The sequence below is a fragment of the Vanessa tameamea genome, chromosome 15 (genome assembly GCF_037043105.1).
Source record: "Vanessa tameamea isolate UH-Manoa-2023 chromosome 15, ilVanTame1 primary haplotype, whole genome shotgun sequence".
NCBI lineage: Eukaryota > Metazoa > Arthropoda > Insecta > Lepidoptera > Nymphalidae > Vanessa > Vanessa tameamea.
Genome location: NC_087323.1, coordinates 8,637,539 through 8,649,831, shown reverse-complemented (window position 1 = coordinate 8,649,831; position 12,293 = coordinate 8,637,539).

The window sequence follows — 12,293 nt, the reverse complement described above, 5'->3', positions numbered from 1 at the left end:
ATTACACCGAATTATGTATATCTTTTTTTGACGAACATTGTAACATAAAATTAGGTATTTTCATGTTATTACTTACAAAATACATTTAGAATGACATGCTGATAACTAATATCCTTTAAAAAGTCTAGCGCACAATCCCTACTATAACGTTACTTTAACTACTACTATGTTATATCTATCAAAAATAATAATATCATAAAATGAAAGACTAAAGGAGCCAATATGACAGAACTCGACAAAATAGTACAAGACTTGAAAACTGACGTAAAAATCGTCCCAGACCTTCCTCAATGGGGAACGGCGAGACTCGCAGATTCTTTTCTTACTCTTAATTAGCCCATTAATTTGTAAGTAAAGTTTATTCCGTTCACAGTTTGTCGATTCACGTCAGACTCGAAATAATTTATGAAGACTTGTTCAACGTATAGGTAAACATATATTTGTGTTTATTATAACGTTTTATGAAATATATATTATAAAAATTGTTTTGTAAATTAAGTCTTAATAATTATTTTTAAGTTTGTTTAAGCTTTTATTTTTAATTCGATATCTTTTTTTTTATATATTATACTTTAAATAGACGATCAAGTACATATATATAATTAATACAAACATAATGAAAAAATGATTAAAAATCAGCATAGATCGGATAACAGCTACCAGTACCATCAAATCGGAGCAGTGGCTAGGATAAGTTCCAATCGTAAGTATGTACTTACGTAAGTTAAGAGGAGAGAAGGCCTTATCCTCAGTGGTACATATTATATCAGAATATTTAACTTTTTACCGAGATGATTAAAAATATATATTATTTTAGTTTCGTTTTTACTTTGGAAGATACCAATAGAATTATAGCTGATTTTTTTTTTATTATATAAGTATGCTTGTTGGCAGACAGGCACTGTCATTATCATTGTGTATTGACATACGTTACCAACCTTGTGAGCTAAGATGTTATGTCTCTCGTGCCTGTAGTTACACTGGCCCATTAACCTTTTAAAACGGAACACTATAATACTAAGTATTGCTGCTTAGCAGTGGAATATATGATAAGTGGGTGGTACCTAACCAGATGGGCTTATACAAAACCCTACCACCAAGAAAAGCTATAAATTTATCGAATTAAAGTTATAATAGACGAGGTTACTCACTTCAGTGATATTCATTTCAGTCCATTGATTTGGTGTAGCTGGAAAAAATCGTCGGAAAAACTTATCAACACTTCGGGCTTTTGTTCAAAGTGACACTTTCTCTGAAGCCTTACTTTTTTGATATTTGTATTAATATTTCGAAACGAAACAATTTTGATTTTAAATTAATATAATTTTGATCGTTTAATTACTTGAAAAGCTAAAATTTTGCTTTAAATTTCATGATAAGTTACTGTTCCAACACTAATTCTTTCCGTCAATTGTATCCCAACTTAGTGCCTACATATAGGTAGGTGGGGGTTGAAGGGGAGGTTAGATCACGTAAGATCGGTGATGTCATGTACATACTGAGGCTGACAGAGTTAACATCCAACTTATTAGACATTTCGGAAATTCGGTTTAGCTCTGACATCGCTGGTTTACTGATAAAAGTGATGATAAAACGTAATGTATCGACTATCGATAAAAAAATAACTGAAATGTATATAGACTGATTATCATTTAAAATTATTTTGTTCATAGTTATTAAGAAAGTTTTTTTATATTATTAATAAGCCAACAATATAAATGATGATATTCAATATAAATAAATTGGAATTATAGTTATTAAAAGAAAAAAAAAATTATTCCTTGCATTATTTTTACAAAAATAATATCTTATTAAAAAAAATGTTTTTAAATATATTTTTAAAATTTTTTTTTTAATAATTTCAGCCTGACCAAAACTAAATAAGGTGACTTATTTCATTTATAGTTTTATATATTCTATATTATCTTAAGTTAGGTATGGAACTTTTATAACTCTTATTCCATAGTTGTATAATAAGATGTAAATTATATGACTTTACGTCTTATTAAATAGGTAGTTATTGTTATAACCTAATCATTGTTTTTTAAGAAACAGAATTTGGTAATGTTCTGTATGATTCAGTGTTGGAAAAAGTTCCTTTTCTTAATAAGTAAGAACAGGGAAATTGTAAATGTAAGAAAAAATTAATTACTCCATATACCCCAATGCCTGTAATTAAAAACACACTACAAACCAGACCACAACAACATATTATTATTGGAATTGGTTAGGTTAGGTTAGGTTAGTTCGGTAGAATAATTGGGGTACATGTCAGTCACCTCCTCGTGGTGTACCCTGGGCAACGGGGCCGGCTTGAGCTTGCTCGTCGGCCACGGCTAAGACTGGCGGGAGGGATGCCGCGGGGCCGCTCCTGGTACGTCCCTGATCGGCGTCAGGGCGGACCATGTGAGTGGCCTCGTTGGCTAGGAGGGAGTGGGAGGGCTCGCTACTCGAGCCTCCCAGGTGTTTTACACCGGCGGTCAGCGGCGGAGCCTACCATCTTATCCGCCGCAGGGCGTCAGCTTCGTTGACGGCCAGCCTCCAGTGGCGGACTCGGGGGAGTTCGTCACATTCCCACATGGAGGATGAGGGGGAAGGCGCGCACTAGGCGCGCTTTCCATGAATATTCAGCCGCCTTACGGCGGCTGCCGCTGGTGGGGTCGCGGTTGCATGCCCTTGGCGATCCCGTGGCCTCACCACTCGGCGGCATGGTGGAAACCCGAGGATGGTTTTAGTGGGTAGGACAGGGCATCTGCCCTGGCACGGGGCATTAGGCCCCGGTTGAGTCCCACATACCCGTCCCGGTCCCCCGACCGGGCGGCATGCGTAAATACATTTCCTCCTCGTTAAACAAAAAAAAAAAAAAAGTTCGGTAGAATAATAAAAAAATCGAAATATCAAATGTGCTTCTAAACTATCGATATAAAACATCGATAATAGGTACATAACTATTTGATATCCAGTTGGTAAAGCAAACGTTTGTCCGGGCTCAGCTCCACCCGGGCCTCAGGGCAAACACTCTAGTAAATAATCCTACTTACGTAAGTATTACATATCATATATGAAATTCTATGTATATAGAATATATATTTAAATAATTAGGATTATATTTCTATATGAATAAAACTAACTTGATGACCTTGATACCTCTTTATAATTGACACAATTTTTATGTAGATATTTTTGAAGATATTTACATGAATTAAAAAAAAAGGTACTGTACTGATATACTATGTAATTAAAATGGTAGAAAAGAGTAATAACTGAGTTTCTTGCCAGATCTTCTCAGAAGAATCTGCTTTCAAATCGGTGGTAACATTAAATTTAATTCAACACTGTATCATAACGCTTCAAAGGTGCATTTAGGAACCTACTGGAATAAAAAGTATTTTGATTTTATATAGTAGGATCGTTGGCATTAACTTGAAAATATATATTATAGATAATGTACGTACATTATAAGTATAAACCCGTTTTCACGTTTAGTTTTATGATGACAGGTAATAACAAACGCATTTTTATTTTACTTGGTAGTAGGGCTTTGTGTAAGCCCGTCTGGGTAGGTACCACCCACTCATCAGATATTCTACCGCCAAACAGCAGTACTCGGTATTGTTGTGTTCCGGTTTTAAAGGTGAGTGCGCAAGTGTAACTACAAGCACAAGGGACAAAACATCTTAGTTCCCAAGGTTGGTGGCGCATTGGTGATGTAAGGAATGGTTAATATACAACGCCATTTTCTGTGGGCGGTGGTGACCCCTCTCCATCAGGTGCCCTATTTGCTCGTCAGCATACCGATATCATTTAAAAAAAAACGATTTTTCCACATTTGTAATAGATAATTAATTAAATGAAAATATTATAATATTTTAACATATTCCATACTAATGAGTTATAGTGTAAATTTTTTATTACAGTAACAATGTATTAAACAACAATTGCTTTGTAATAAAGAGTTCAGAGTTTATTATAAAGTGATTATCCATATGCCTTGTTTATAACTATATTTACAAAGGGCTTTACAAGAGCTTCTGAAGTGAAATTCAATATGAACATAACCTACATGTCTCGAGGCATTACGAGTACATAGAATTACATAAGAACATATGTATAAGATCAGAAGGTTCAATTTGATCTGCCTTCAGCCCTGTCTTCAGTGGACGGAATGCGAAACGGCGCTGTTTGTTTGTGGGTGGATGGATCTAGTGAAATTTCTCCTTTGTTGCTCTACTCCACCCAATGGCCTTTGGTGTAAATTAAAGGCGAATAAGATCGACATATTCTTATTAGAACTTGATTTAAAAAATTTAATTAAATTTCATTATCAATTATTAAGTTATGTGGCCTTATTGACTAAGAATTTTGTCGTGGTATAAAGGTATTGTCTATGTATATAAAATGATTTTTCGATACCTGAACAATATGTTCAGGACATAATGGAAAAGTTTTAAGTTGCGTTCATTTATGTTGGTACTCACATTATGTGTGCATAAGCACTGTATAAGCACTGTAGCTTATTTATAAATATTATTTATCTCTCACATATTTACCTCACCCTGTATAATAATAATAATATACTGGAATTGAACAAACTAACAAGAAAATGTTCATTTATAAATAATCAAACTAGATTTGATTTTTAATTAAAAAAGATATAAAATATCTATCTATAAATATCTTATTAGAAAGGTATATGCGATTGTAATTTCCTCAACGCGAACTATTATTTCATTAATAATATGGTTATAGAATTAGCTCATTTGATGTTCAGTTGTCACCATAGCCCATAGACATCCGCGCCGTAAGGAATTGTAATAATTTTAAATAAACTTTAAAAAGTACTTCAATAATTTATTTTATACCCGTGATTATTTTTTATAAATATTTTATAAGGAAAAAAAAAGATAATTGTTAACATAATCAGCTCGCTTATAACTTGGACCGCCTTCGAAGTTAGATTTGGTGGGCATTATGTAGCAGCTTTGTATCTGTTACATTATGTATTCTGCCGTGGACTTCTGTACATATATCTATATGTAAGTTTAACTCGAGCTTACATTAATAATTTATTCGACGCAGTATTTTAAAAAAAGTATTATAAAAATGAATATTATTCGAAAAATATCAAAATCGACTCTTCGCACTATATTTATTTGAACCAAGGTTTAATTACATGAATATTAATTTCATCAAATTGTTTAAATAATTCTAATGATTACAGAAAAATAATATACTATAATTACGTAAAAATAACACATTATTCTGTAAAGGAACATTGCATTTTCCTTCCGCCACATTCCTGCTTAGTCGTCTAGATATATACATTATATTTAGCATCTGAAATATCTCTGTTTCTGTCGTTTCGCATTTCATTTCGTGTAATAAAACGCTGAAGCTGTAGTTTGAGACATGAACGTGGAGGCCATGTTCTGTCTATATTATTTCTTTGTTTAATTTAAAGTGTGTGTTTTCGTTTAACTTGTGTAGTGTTATTGTCCTCTCATGATGTTTGCTGTATTTTTATAAATAATTTTATATATTATCATAAGCTGAAGAATTATTTTGTTCAATATACTAATCTGAGGATCATCCATTATGACCATGATTAATGTCTGATTGCTATAAAATATTTATCTACAAGGAAAACTTGCGGAGCCGCAACGTTTAACGCTGATAAAACCAAATAACTAGTAAATTAAATTTTAGTAACATTATACAAATGAAAAACAAATGAATGAATATTTATCAATTTATTAATATTTCATGATTAAATCTTTCCGACTTAATTTCACAACGACGAGCTAACCAAAATTATATTTATACTAGGACGATTATGACGTTAATTAGTAGATAGGGAAAAGTCCTAACTGTGCATAGAAATATATTTAATTTTACATTTAAATGAATACCGAGAAAAACGAGCGTCTAAATAAATATTATATATATATATATATATATATCCTGCCTAGAATTTAGTAAACACCAAGTCCACGCTTTTTATCTTTAATATAATCTTGTATTGAGTAATATACCCTATAGTTTTTTAAGGAGGCAAAACCGCTTCGTTACGTAACGCGTTACGGCGCCAATCTGTCTGGCTTCCCTTTCTCTACTCATACGGCAGCGGTAGGCAGACTCCTCCTCTCTCACTCTGTAGACGCACAATTTTTTTGACATGAGCTTTAAATTTTTTTAAGCCAAATATTCATGGATTAAAACTGTATTGTGACCGCTGGATTGCAGTAATTAGGATAAAAAGATACTACTATATACAGTAAATTTATATATTATATATTATCATATGAGCACGATGATATGAGCCGAGATGGCCCAGTGGAATTAGAACGCGTGCATCTTAACCGATGATTTCGGGTTCAAACCCAGGCAGGCACCACTGAATATTCATGTGCTTAATTTGTGTTTATAATTCATCTCGTGCTCGGCGGTGAAGGAAAACATCGTGAGGAAACCTGCATGTGACTAATTTCAACGAAATGTGTATTCCGCCAACCCGCATTGAAGCAGCGTGGTGGAATATACTCCAAACCTTCTCCTCAAAGGGAGAGGAGGCCTTTAGCCTAGCAGTGCGAAAATTTACAGGCTGCTAATTCTAATATTATCATATATTATTTATTATGGATTATTTATATATTATTTTAAATTAAAAAAATAAATAAAAATGTCAGTGTGGGACACGTCTTCCAAGACGACGACAAGCTCGAAGTCCAGCGAAGATCTGCTGATGTTCAGTAAAAATATAAAATAACGCCAAAATTTATAAAAATTAAATTTTAAAGGCACGGACAACTGTGAGCCCGTGGATGTTGTAAATTAAATAAAAAAAACAAAAACTGTATTGTGTATAATATCTAAATTAAATTAAATCAAAGCGTTCATAATTGGTTGCTCAATTTAATTAATTTTATAAGATTAAATGTAATATAAAGTTACCACGTTACTCAGAAGAACCGATAAAATACTTAGTACTTACTTACTCTATTCTAATACTAAAATAATATAGGTTTAAATAATTTTAATTTTAATTTTTAATTTTAATTTCATTAAGTGCATGTTTAATTTTTATTATGTCTTTAATTTTTATCAATTTTAACTTTTTTTTTTTTTAAATCTTTCTACTCATGTTGCTATAATTATGTGTTAATGTATTTTTAAAACAAATATTGTAATTGTTGTGGCTACTTTAAAAAGCTTCACATGTTAACTATTTTCATTTAATTGTGTTATATTTGTCATTAAAACATGTAGTAGCTACTAGTGGTCCTTAAATAAATAAAATAAAAATAGGTCGATATTTTCATTAATGTTTTCATAATAACTATAAACCAAATATTTACCTACCTACACATAACTACTATTCCCTTATATTTCATAAATTGAATTTCACAGATGCAAAACTTCAAGGAAAAGGATACTATGTAGTTTATATTAGTCGAACTTAAGTTATAACTAAGCTACAAAAGCTTATAAGGTAATCGAGTAGATTAAGTAAAATTCAATACCTGAAAACCTAAAGTGTATTCTGAACTCGGAAAGGCTCGGATTAAGTTAACTGCTTACGGAGTATGCAGCTCAAAGTATATGAGAAATTCATCTTCAACAATATCACCTCATAATATTCAATCATAATTTTATAAAAATATATAATGAACAAAAATCGAGCCGTATTCATTACTTTTGGTTCCAGTGCTGTAACTCACGCGTGGAATATTGAAAACCGACTAATTAAACATTCGTTTTAATGCGTTTTTTAAATGTTATAATAATTATTATTATTGCACATAAAAAACAACATTAAAAAGTGGAGTTATTGTTCTGCACAAGTATTGCACTTTGGGGATTAATTAGTTAACTTATTGACAGATTTACTTATTTCACTGACGCATTTATAAAGAAGTAAAACATTCAATTAAGAATTAATACTCATTATATGAAAATACGTAAGAACATCGAAATTGGAAAATAAAAAAAAATTACAAAACTATTTTTTTTTTAAATATACACAACTATACAGTCGTTGCAATAAATTAATTATTTCAGTACAATACAATCATTATATCATTTTACTCGCCAAATCAACGTATAATTGTGTCTAGATTTGTATTACAGAAAATCGCTAATTCGTAATTTAAAACATTGTCAAATCGTTAATTTAAAATAAGTATTTGGAGTTCTCTTGTAAGATTAAGAATCTTCTCATAAAGTTGGACTAGCCTAAGTGAAAGCCGATGACTAAAAGACATTAAAGTTACGCGTGTGCCCGAACTCGAAGGAAAGGAACGGATTAAACCAGGAGTTGCGAACAATTTAGCAAATTGAAGTCGTAACTTGACGTATCCGCTTGCAGTTCAGTTATGCGATAGATTTTGTTATTAAAATCACTAATGTTAAAAATTAATTAAAATGTATTGGAAAATAGTCTATATTCGATTTGATCGAAATAATCATAATCATTTTAAATAGGTTAGAATAAATATCTATATTAAGAACTAATCTCAATTAAAGAGGATTAAAAATGTATTTTACATAAGACTGTGTATTGTGTTCGATTTTCAAATTTTTTTTTTTATATAAAAAACATCACGTATTATATTATATATATATACTAATATATTTTATAATTTTAATTAAAACATTTAATATATAATTAAATACTGTAATCTATTGTTACAATAAGAAAAACCCTAAAAAATCGACATATTTTACTTATTTACTCATCTGAGATTATATACCTTCCGCATATGTAGCTAATTAACGATTCGAAATACATAAGTGGGTACATAAGCGGCTGAGGGGGAGGTGGAATAGACGCGAAGTTGCTTAGATAATGTGCATACATTAAACTAAGACCAAACTAACGCGTATCTTGATGAAGGAACTTCGTACGCCCGCGGTCTAATTACGAAGAGGCGGGGTAAAACAGTGCCTTTGACGTGGTTACGTGGAGAATTCCATTTGCATATAAAAACTATATATAATACATAGTATTATAATTATTATGTTGTATTTTTGTTGACCTTTATATTAAATATAAAGGAATGTACGTAGGTTGTTAAAAAAAAATTGTGAAAAAAAATATCACAAAAAATGTTTACAGACTCTTTAAAGAATTAACTGTGTTGCATTATATAAAATTAGACAATACTTTAAATATATAAAATTATTAATATTTTTTTATTTACATATAAAAAGCAAGATTTCTTATTTTATTTATAGGAATACTTAATTTTAAAAAAGTCTAGTAGGTAACTGAATCCGTCTTTTAAAATACGTGATCTCAATGAACAGCTCATTTAATAATTATTTCGGTTGTTTCAAATAAGAATCTTATTAACATTATAAATATACGTATACACAATGGGATTATTACTCCATAATCAAGCTTAACACATTCTAATAATATTTTATAAGGGTGTAATATCATAATGGAGCCCGTTATGTCCTGGAATTAGATAATTTTTAAATTAATTTTAATTACATAGATGAAATCCTTTATCAACTAATGAGTCAGGTCATTGCTTGCATGTGTTGCCCTCTGAAAATCTAGGAGCACTTTCAGTTAATATTTCCGCATAACAATAGGACAAACCGACTAGAAATACCTCTGTGCTTTGACCACAGATGTCCGTGTGCAAAGGCCTCTTTCGGCTCAAACGGTCTTAGTTCTTGTCTAAGGAGTTCGAGTAATGTGTCGAATCTCTCACTAGGTTATTGACCCTAGTTTATTTATTTAAAAGTGGCGTCGATTTTTAGGTATGAAATCATATTACGCAAACGCTATGCTTTATTTGCAATACAATTCAATTTTCAAACTACCCGCATTTTAAATATAGAACGTTTCTATGCACTTATATTTGAGATTTAGAAAATTATGTACCAACAGATATTTATTACTAGCTATCCGTCCCACCTTCGTAAGGGTAAAATAGTTACACATCATATTTCCTCTCTCTAAAATCTAAACTTTTCCAAAATCCCCTTATTGAGCGTCTACGTCGCCAAAAGAGTAACTGTGCTAAATTTCAAGTCGTGAAAAGTCAGCCAGTGGTATTTTGCTTATATACCTAACTTAAACAACCTCATTATGAAGCGTAGTGTATTTAGTGGGTAAATTTTTACTGTATCTATATGTACTTGATTTCCTGATTTTCTTAATATAAGTATATCTGAAAATGATTACAATATGGATTAAACTCATTAATCGATTTAAATCTAAGGTTTATAATTACGATTTGAATTTCTGAATATTGCATTTGCATAGCTCAGAGCGAATTCAACGGTAATGCGGATATCGGTCTCAGTTTAGCCGGATTACGGCTAAGTCCGCTCATGTATTGGTTTTTCGTTCTTTATTTGATTTGAATATGACTTAAGCGTAAAGTTTGCATAAGTAGATCAGAAGATTATATTGATAAGGTTTTATTTAAAATTAATTTAAATAGTTATTTAATAGATATTGAATCAAATAGGAATGTTAATATGATACTGTCTTATAAGATAATCAATGAAATCCAATTAAATCTCTTTGCTATTATAACGCCATCTACCATTGGATAGTGAAACATTTTAACAATTGATTAATGCTGCTTATTTTATAGTTAGATGTCACCAGTTACAATACAATGTTGATTATAATAATATTGGACCCACTAACATGTTCCAAGCTTAGATTACTTATATATCTACCTATATAGGTAGTATCCTACAAATAACCTAAAACAAACAGTACAACTTTATTATTTTGGTGTGCGTGACAGCTACGCTTGACAATCGTCAAACGTCATACTAATATACTAGTGTGCGTGTATTCTATGCCCAACTGTTGGCCACTATTTTTATCGACGCGTATAAAATTATCCTTCGAATGTAAATACAATGTTATGCATACTTTTTAGATTGATGTTATATCAAGAAATTAATAAGAGGCATTAATAGGAAAATTCTAATAATTATTTTATTGAACATTGTTTTTATATCTTTTATTTAAAATAACTAATAACACTTTCTTAATTTTGTAAAATAAATAATCATAAAAACAATGTCTAATTTATGCATAATTATTTACAACAACAACTCGACAATATAATTATATTAAGTACTTATATACATTTCATTGACTTGAGTTTCTGTAATATGTTTCTGAAGAAATAATTCGAGTGTTTCCAATAAACATCGCTATTCAAAAACCATTCGACAAAGCGATAGGCGGCTGTATCTCGAAGTGAGTCTCCACGGTCTAGTGGCTTTCCATCAGCGGTGATTGATAAGCCGCGTCCCGCGAGATTGTCGTGACGTGCCATCGTAATGGGGATAAGTCTACGGAAAATGTTGCTACATTCGAGAATTCGGTACTGACTTTTGATAAGCTACGTATGTACCATACTTGAGTTAGAAATAAATGTCATCACGTTTGTTATTTATCATGTTTTTCTCTCGCTGCCTAGAGCCGAGCTGGCTTAGTGTTAAGAATTCGTGCATCTTAACCGCTAATTGCGGGTGCAGACCTACGCGATCACCAATGATTTTTAATGTATTTAATTTATGTTTATAATTCATCTCGTGCTCGACCGTTAAGGAAGACATCGACACCAGCAGTGGGACATTCACAGGCTGTTAATTTTTTTACTCTCTCGCTGACTTTATTTATGAGTTTGAATATATATTTATTTATGATTTATAATTATAGGTTATCGTTACGTATTCGCTGTTGTAACCTAACCTCTTTCGTAATCAGTATATGATTGTATAGAACTATTCAGATTCAAGGCTACATGTATGGTTTATTTTATTACAATCGATTTCAATAAATTAACCATGATTAGGTAATGTGTATTAAAACAAATTGACTGTCGTATTTATTATGTATAAAAGTATAATTTATAAACATTATTGCATATTAAACCTCCTTTTAAATAATACCTTCAATTTCATAACATGTCAGATTATTGGACAAAGTTTAAACGGCTTACAAAATGAAAAAAAAAAAAACAGATTAAAATTGGACGTTGTTCTTTTCTTTTTCAAACTATTTTATTAAAATTATGAGTTTGAATAACACAGCCTTGAGTCGGGAAACTTTTTTTTAATTTATCCGCAATAGATGAAAGCCTTTCGCACTGGTATGCTTAACGCTTAGTTGAAGGAGATGATAGAAATATTAGCAATGTCTTGAAATATCTAGTAGTCTAATAGATATTTTAATAAAAGAACTAACCTCTAGATATACATCAATAAGTATCCTCGTAGTTAAAAAGTCAAACAATATACGTAATTAA